The sequence below is a fragment of the Halichoerus grypus genome, chromosome 3 (genome assembly GCF_964656455.1).
Source record: "Halichoerus grypus chromosome 3, mHalGry1.hap1.1, whole genome shotgun sequence".
Lineage (NCBI taxonomy): Eukaryota > Metazoa > Chordata > Mammalia > Carnivora > Phocidae > Halichoerus > Halichoerus grypus.
The window spans coordinates 48,014,796-48,024,630 of record NC_135714.1 but is presented as its reverse complement, the minus strand read 5'-3'; the positions used below and the strand labels follow the sequence as shown (position 1 = coordinate 48,024,630).

Sequence of the window (9,835 nt, the reverse complement as noted above, 5' to 3'; positions counted from 1 at the left end):
TTTCAAATTATGAAAATTTTCCCCCTAGTCACAAACAGAAGACTGAAGAAAACTATATCACAGCATTCTAACCTGAATAAAATATATTTCAACAAGAATTTTCAAATATAAATGTCTTGAATCAGAAATTCAAAAACAGAACATAAATGTATAAAAAAACCAGAACAATATAAAACAAGAATTAATCAAACTCAGGAAAAATGTTGAAGAAATATACCACATCATTTTAAAAATGATGGCTAAATTATAAGCACCAAAGAGACAATATGCTCACTTAAATTTAATGAAGGACATTGAAGAGGTGCTTGAAAATTCATGGGAATATGAGGATGAAATAGAGAATAGTATAAATGTCAGGAAAAAAGACATTCATACATAGTGTAGGGCTAAGAATGTCTATAATACATATAATTAGAGTACCTGGAAGGAAAACAAAAGAAAGCAAAAGAATGTAAAATAAATAATATATAATAGTAATACCAATCTACACATCAAAAGGAATTAAAAAGAAAGCTAAGGAATTAGACCAGATAATACTTACATATGCACACATAAATGTAACACAATAAAATGGCAGAGTTGGAACAAAATAAATCAATCATATAAATAAATGTAAATGAATTTCGCTCACTTATAAAAAAGATTTGTAAGTTGGCACACAAAATTCAGCTCTGTGTTGTATACAAGAAACCTACCTATGATTAAAGGACTCATGAAGCCTAAATATAAAAGGGCAAAGGTATGCTGGAAACATATTTAAACATCAAGAAATTAGAGGTTGCATTCTAGATATCAAACTCAGAAATTCAGGATAAAAAAGAAATATGTCAAATAAGACAACTTGAGATTCTGAAAGACCCAATTCACAATAACATATGAGAATTCTGAATATCTAATACTCAAGATAGTAATAATCATAAACAGAAACGGGAGATTCAAGAAGAAATAGGAGATTCAAGAAGAAATAAACAGAAACACACTAATAGGGACTTAACTCACTCACAGTTAAATACAGGTCACGTGAACCAAACAATATGGACATAAAGTCATCAGTGGCATATCCTTAAAGTAGATTTTAAGGTGGTGTCTCAAATATTACACCCTATAAGAGAGAATATATCTTCTGCTCAAGTACACATAGAACATTGACAAAAAATTTGCCTATATAATACATTTTGAAATAATATTAAACTCTATGCTATAGAAAAGTTACAAATGCTCCCTGATAAAAATGTAAAATGAGAAATTAATAAAGTAAAAATTCAGAAAGATCTTTTTACTGAGAAATTTGAAAGCTACCTATTAAAATACTATTGTGGGGGGAAGCAGAGGGGGAGACGAACCATGAGAGACTATGGACTCTGAGAAACAAACTGAGGGTTCTAGAGGGGAGGGGGGTGGGGGGATGGGTTAGCCTGGTGATGGGTATTAAAGAGGGCCCATACTGCATGGAGCACTGGGTGTTATACGCAAACAATGAGTCATGGAACACTACAACAAAACTAATGATGTAAGGTATGGGGATTAACATAACATAATAAAATAAAATTAAAAAAAATACTATTGTGAGATGGAGCCCCACATAGGGCTCTGTGTTGGGCATGGAGCCTGCTTAGGATTCTCTCTCTCCCTCTCCCTCCACTCCTCCCCCTGCCTCTTCTTCTCTCCCTCTCTAAGAATAATAATAATAAAAATAAAAATAAAATATTTTTGGATGGGGAGTTCTGGTCCAACATGGAGATGTAGGAAGACCCTCAACTTATCTCCTCCGTGGACATACCAAATGTACATCTACTTATAGAGCAATTCCTTCTGAAGAAGAACTGAGGGCTAACTGCATGGCTTTTGCACAACAAAAGATAGAGAGACCACACAGAGAATGGGAAGAGAGATGGAGACACGGAGACACAGTTACAAAGGGAACCTCCACCTCTGATGCTGTGAACTGCAGTGCGGAGAGATAGTACCTGGGACTATAAGCAGTTTTATCTGGTCTGGGGCACACAAAAAGAGCTGAGGTTTAAAAGGACAGCTAGAATATAAAGGAACCAGCCCTAGAACCTTGCCAAACAGCTGGAAACTGCTAGAACCCTTTCCAGGTCTGATGGGCTAGTGAGTGCAATGGTTTATGTTCTCCTGCACCTTGATAGCATGGACAGGAGCAAGATCTGGGCACCCTAGCTGGACTACTGCCTTAGTGAGCCCTGGCTCCTGACCTATACCAGCCACAGCCATCCTACCAAGGTGTCCCCAAAGCAGCATACACCAGGACATCCCTGGTCAGCACTCACTATAGCACCAGTTGTCTTGCCAAGGTGACACAGGCACAAAGCACCCTGTAACATACAGGGCCATACTATTTTGGTTCTAGCTGCTCTGCCAGGGTGCCTGCTGCACAGAGTGCCCTGAGACCCACCTCCCGCCCTCCAGCCCATACTCACACTCATCTTGGTTCCAGCCACCCCACCAAGGCAACCCCTGTGCAAAGCATCCTATGACACCCTGGCTGATGCCCACTTCAGCCCCAGTCACATCATCAGTGGGTCCTGTACGTGAAGCACCCCAAGAAGCCCTGTCTTGCATCTACTTCAGCTTCAGCTATCTGGCCAGGTTGACCTCTGCACAAAGAGCCCCAGGACACCCTGGGTTGCATCCACTTTGGCTTCAGGTGTCTGGTGAGGGTGCACTTTGCAGAGTCCTAGGACTGCCCTAGCCCATGCCCACTTCAGCTCCAGCCATCCTACAAGAGCAGCCGTAACACAGAGTGCCCCAAGACCACCAGCCCATAATAGCCACAGCTCCAGCCAGCCAGCCAAAGTCACCAGGTGTACACAGTCTACACAGGAGATGACAATATACAAGATCATTTCATCAAATTTATGAGAAGTAAAAATTAAAGGAAAAAATTTCATGAATAAAAGCAAATATACAGTAAAGGCAGTAGAAGAATCACTTATAAAGCTAGTATGAAGGTTAAAAGATAAAAATAGTAAAATAAAATTTATCTAAAAGTTAAGGGAACTCACAAAATCAAAATATGTAAAATATGACAACATATGCATAAACTTCGGAGGGGGTAGTAAAAATGAAGTTCTTTTAGAATGTGTTTGAACTTAAGTAACAATCAACTTAGACTGTTATATACTTAGGATATCATGTATGAACTTCACAGTACCACAAACCAAAAGGTTATAACAGATACATAAAAAATAAAGATAAAGAAAGCCAAACATAATACTAAAGAAAGTCATCAATCACAAGGAAAGCAAGAGAAGAAAGGAACAGAGAAGAAGTATAAAACAACCAGAAAACCATCAATAAATGGCAATAACTACATACCTATCAATAATTGTTTTATTTATTTTATTATTATTATTTTTTATTTTATTATGTTATGTTAATCATCCTCCTACACTGTTGGTGGGAATGCAAGCTGGTGCAGCCATTCTGGAAAACAGTATGGAGGTTCCTTGAAAAGTTGAAAATAGAGCTACCATACGACCCCGCAATTGCACTACTGGGTATTTACCCCAAAGATACAAATGTAGGGATCCAAAGGGGTCATGCATCCCGATATAGCAGCAATGTCCACAATAGCTAAACTATGGAAAGAGCCAAGATGTCCATTGACAGATGAATGGATAAAGAAGAAGTGGTATATATATACAATGGAATATTATGCAGCCATCAAAAGGAATGAAATCTTGCCATTTGCAAAGACGTGGATAGAACTGGAGGGTATTATGCTGAGCGAGATAAGTCAATCAGAGAAAGACATGTATCATATGATCTCACTGATATGAGGAATTCTTAATCTCAGGAAACAAACTGAGGGTTGCTGGAGTGGTGGGGGGGTGGGAGGGATGGGGTGGCTGGGTGATAGACATTGGGGAGGGTATGTGCTATGGTGAGCGCTGTGAATTGTGCAAGACTCTTGAATCACAGACCTGTACCTCTGAAACAAATAATACATTATATGTTAATAAAAAAGAAGATAGTAGGGGGACGCCTGGGTGGCTCAGATGGTTAAGTGTCTGCCTTCGGCTCAGGTCATGATCCCAGGGTGTTGGGATCGAGTTCCGCATCAGGCTCCCTGCTAGGCGGGGAGCCTGCTTCTCCCTCTGCCTCTCTCTATCTCTCTGACTCTCAGGAATAAATAAATAAAACATAAAAAAAAAAAAAGAAGATAGCAGGAAGGGAGAGACGAATAATTGTTTTAAATGTAAATGGTTTAGCCCAACAGCCTGAAGCCCCAGAGCCCAGCCCATGGCTCAGCAACGGTGCTGAAAGCAGCTCCTTTAACAGTGCTGTGGCTGGGTGGAATGCCTATATCAACTTCATGGTGGATGGGACCTGTCAGCATTTGGCTATCATAGGCTATAAGGATTCACCCTCCATCTGGGCAGTCATCCCTGGTGGAGCTCCCATTTTTAATATCACGGTCACCATGACTGCTAAGTCACCATGACTCTAATGGGCAAAGAAGGGGTCCACAGTGGTATGATCAACAAGAAATGTTATGAAATGGCCTCCCACCTGTGGTATTCCCAGTACTGACTGGGTCTGTGAATTTCCCCCACCACTCCCCACTGTTTTTACACCCTTCTCCTCCCCAAACATACACATACCCCTTTTTTATTTTGGGGGCCACTATCCCATCCTCTTTTATTTTGGGGGCCATTATCCCATATCCCATACCAGTTATTGCTGCCCAAACCACATGGGCTGTGGGCTGGGGCTGGATGGACAGACACTTCCCCCTACCCATAACCCTCCTGTGTGTGGTTGGAAAACATTTTTGATTTTTGGTGTTTCCCCCCCAAACCCCGAATATAAAAGATTCTATTAACCAAAAATAAATAAATGAATAAAATAAATAAATAAATAAATAATAAATAAAGAGATAAATGTAAATGGTTTAAATCTTCTAATCAAAAGATATAAGGAGACCGAACGGATTAAAAAAGTTATATGCTGCCTACAAGAGAATCACTTCAGACCTAAAGACACATATAGACTAAAAGTGAAGGGTGGAAAAATATATTTCATGCAAATGAAAGGAAAAAAAAAAGGTCAGCATTCATTATATAAGACAAAATACACTTCAAAACCAAGACTGTTAAAAGAGACTATATTACATAATGATAAACAGATCAATCCAACACGAGGTTATAACAATTGTAAATTTCTTTTCATTCAACATTGGAATATCAAAATACATAAAACAAATATTAATACATATAGAGGGAGAAATTGACAGTAATACAATAATAGTAGGAGACTTTAACACCTGACTTACATCAATAAGTAGATTATCCAGACAGGAAATCAACCAGGAAACAGTGGCTTTGAACAACACATTAGACAGGATGGACTCAAGACATACACACAGAATATTTCATCAAAAACCAGCAGAATACACATTTTTTCAAGTGCACATAGAACATTCTTCATGATGGATCATATGTTAGGCTACAAAACAAGTCTCAATAAATTTAAGGAGACTGAAATCATAGCAAGCATCTTTTACAACTACAGTGGCATTAAACTATAAATTAATTACAAGAAAAAAAAAAAAAAACTAAGAAAACACAAACATCTGAAGGCCAAACAAAATACTACTAAACATCCAATGGGTTAATGAAGAAATCAAAGAGGAAATAAAAAAACAAAACAAAACATGGAGATAAATGGAAATGAAAAGACTATGCTCCAAATTATTTGGGACACAGCCAAAGTAGTTCTAAGAGGGAGGTTTAGAGTGATACAGGCCTACCTCAAGAAAAAAGAAAAGTTTCAAACAACCTAACCTTATGCTGCAAGAAACTAGCAGTAGAATAACAAACAAAACCCAAAGTTAGTAGAAGGATTTAAATAAAAGATCAGAGCAGAAATAAATGAAACAGAAACTCAAAGAAAATATAGAAAAGATCAATGAAACCAAGAGATGTTTCTTTGAAAAGATGAACAAAATTGATGAACCAGACTCATCAAAGAAAAAAGAGGATAGAAATGAATAAAGTCAGCCATAAAAAAAGAAATAACAATTGACACCAAAGAAATACAAAGGATAAGAGACTATGAAAAATTATATGCCAACAAATTGGGCAACCTAGAAGAAATGGATAAATTTCTAGAAATATACAGTATTTCAAAACTGAATCAGGAAGAAATAGAAAATCTGAACAGACAAATTACTAGTAACAAAATTGAGTCAGTAATAAAAAAAAAAAAATCTCCCAACAAACAAATCTAGGGCCAGATGGCTTCACAGGTGAATTCTACTAGACATTAAAAGAAGAGTTAATACCCATTATTCCAAAACCATTCCAAAAAAATAAAAAAGAAAAAAGAAAAGAAAAGGAAGGAAAGATTCCAAATACATTCTACAAGGCTAGCATTACCCTGATACCAAAATAAGACAAAGACACTACAAAAAAAGAAAACTACTGGCCAATATCCCTGATGAACAATAGATGTGAAAATTCTCAACAAAATAGAGCAAACTGCATTCAACAATACATTAAAAGGATTAGTCACCACAATCAAGTAGAATATATTCTGGGAATGCAAAGATAGTTCAAATCAAGCAGGATACACTACATTAATAAAGGCTAAAAATCTTGTGGCCATCTCAATAGATGAAGAAAAAGCATTTGATAAAATGCAACATCCATTCATGATAAAAACTCTCAACAAAGTTGGTTTAGTGGGAACATACCTCAACATAATAAAGGTCATATATAAAAATCCCACAGCTAACTTATTCAATGGTGAAACACTGAGTGCTTTTTCTCTAAGATCAGGAAGAAGAAATGGATGCCTACTCTCCCCACTTTAATGCAACATAGAACTGAAAGTCCTAGTTACAGCAGTCAGATAATTAAAAAAATAAAAGACATCCACATTGGTAAGGAAGAAGTAAAACTGTCCACTACTTGCAGATGACATGATATTATATATAGAAAACCCTGAAGACTCCACCAAGAAACAATTAGAAGTAATAAAAGAATTCAGCAATGTTGCAGGATACAAAATTAATACACAGATCCGTTGAGTTCCTATATGCTGATAATAAAGTAGCAGAAAGAAAAATTAAGAAAAAAAAATTCATTTCTAATTGCACCAAAAAGAATAAAATGCCTAGGAATAAACTTAACCAAGGAGGTGGAAGACCTATACTCTGAAAACTGTAAGACACTGATGAAAAAAATTGAAGATGGCACAAACAAATGGAAGGATACTCTATGCTCATGGACTAGAATAATCAATACTATTGAAATGTCTATACTACCCAAAGCAATCTAGAGATTCAGTACACAATCCATATCAAAATATCAATAGCATTTTTACAGAATTTCTGTATAGAACCACAAAATATTCCAAATAGCCACAATAATCTTGAGAAAGAAGAACAAAGCTGGAAGTAACATGATCACAGATTTCAAGATACACTACAGAGCTGGAATAATCAGAACAGTATGGTACTGGCACAAAAATAGACACATGGATCAATGGAACAGAATAGAGAGCCCAGAAATAATCCCACACTTATATGGTCAATTAGTTTACAATAAAGAGGGCAAAAATATACAATGGGGAAATACAGTCTATTCAATAAATAGTGATGGGAAAGCTGGACAGCTACATGTCAAAGAATGAAATTGGATCCCTTTCTTACACCATATATAAGAATAAGCTCAAAATGGCTGAAAGACCTAAATGTGAGAACTGAAAGCATATAACTCCTAGAAGAAAACATAGGCAGTAATCTCTTTGATATAGGCCTTAGCAAAATTTTTCTAGTTATGTCTACTGCAGCAAGGGAAATAAAGCAAAATTAAACTATTGGTACTACACCAAAATAAAAAGCTTTTACACAGTGATTAAAGCCATCAATAAAATGAAAACACAATCTACTGAATGAGAGAAGATATCCATAGATGATATATCTGATAAGGGGTTAATATCCAAAATAGATAAAGAACTTATACAACTTAACACCAAAAAACAAAAAACAAAAAAAAAACAATTCTAGTAAAAACTAGGCAGGAGAACCAAATAGACATTTTTCCAAAGAACACATACCATATAGATGGCCAACAGACACATGGAAAGATGCTCAACATCAGGAAACATCAGGGGAATGCAAATCCAAATCACAATGCATTATTATTGTACACCAGTCAGAATAGCTAGTTTCAAAAAGATAAGGAATAACAAGTATTGGTGAGGATGTGGATAAATAGGAAATCTTGTACAGTCAGTGGAAATATAAATTGGTGCAGCCACTGTGGACAACAGTATGGAGGTTCCTCAGAAAATTAAAAATAGAAATAATGTGATATAGTAATTCTACTACTGAATATTTGCACAAAGAAAATGAAAACACTAATTCAAAAAAAAAATTAAAAAGTACATATATATGTACCCCTATGTTTATTGCAGCATTACTTACAATAGCCAAGATATGGAAACATTCCAAGTGTCCATTAACAGATGGAAAAAGAAGATGTGGGATATATAAGGTGGAATATTAGTCAGCCATAAAAAAGGATGAGATCTTGCCATACATACAGAGTTGTGGAATAGCTATGTCTTACACTTGAAACTAATGTAACATTGTATGTCAATTATACTTCAATTAAAAAAAAAAAACTTGGCAACTTGGTAGTTTCTTAAATGTTAATTGCAAAGTGGATCTGAAACCATTTCAATCAGCTTCTGTCCTCTCTTTCATTAAAATCCTATGGTTGGTCTTAGACTTGGAAGGAATCTTTTCACTACACATGATTCTTTAACATCATGCATTGATAATTTGGAAAATCTTGGCTTGCTAAGTTATTCAGATCTTCCAAATGTTGACATAGTTCACTATTTAATATTTTAAAAGTACAGTTGTTAATATTGCCAGTGATTATATTGAGTCTTTAAATATTGGCAAGTTGTCAAGCTCACAGTGGCAGATATAAATTTTCTAAAATTCTAATTTTCACTCGGAAGCTCTAATTTTGCCACTGGCCACAAATACTGTCAGCTGTTTCCTTGAAACAACAGGCTCACTAAATTTTTTTTTCCTCAAAAAAATGCTAGCAAAATATCCAAATTAAATATGAGGTGCTAGGTGTGTTAATTTACTTGATGGGGGATCCTTTCACAATGTATACGTATTTCAAATCATTATATTGTAGACTTTAAATATCTTAAAATTTTATTTGTCAATGACACCTCAGTAAATCTAAAAACTTCTATCTAAAAAAAAAAGGAATAAAATAAAGAACTTCTGGATGAAAGGAGAAATGCAAACCAAAACTGTAGAACTTGTGAACTATAATAATATAAACATTTAATACCAACAGGATATATTTAATGCAATGGACAGAAGGAAAAATGATGCTTTAAATTCCCTATCAATGAAAATTAAAGAATGTAGGTATGAACTACTTACCAACTCAATAAAATAGAAAAGGTACAAAGTAAATCAAAAGGAAGGACAAGGGATGCCTGCGTGGCTCATCAGTTAAGTGTCAGACTCTTGATCTCAGCTCAGGTCTTGATCTCAGGGTCATGAGTTCAAGCCCCACACTGGGCTCCACACTGGGCATGGGGCCTACTTAAAACAATAAAAAAAATAAAAAAAATAAAAGGAAGGACAAGATAGGGTATATCAGAAATAAAAGCAGAAAATAGTGAGGCAGAACAAATAAAAATAATATAGTTAACAAATCAAGATGCTTATTTAAAAAATTAATAGGCAAACAAACAAAGGGAATTGGAAAAAAATATTCAAAAAATTACAAAGGAAAGCTAAATATAATAGCAGAAAAGTAAGAAA

General features: G+C 35.6%; 1 pseudogene; it reads left to right on the top strand.

Annotated features, from left to right (window-relative positions):
• Nucleotides 1-4,174: 4,174 nt before the first annotated feature.
• On the top strand, nucleotides 4,175-4,557 carry LOC118540397 (profilin-1 pseudogene; annotated as a pseudogene).
• Nucleotides 4,558-9,835: the final 5,278 nt, after the last annotated feature.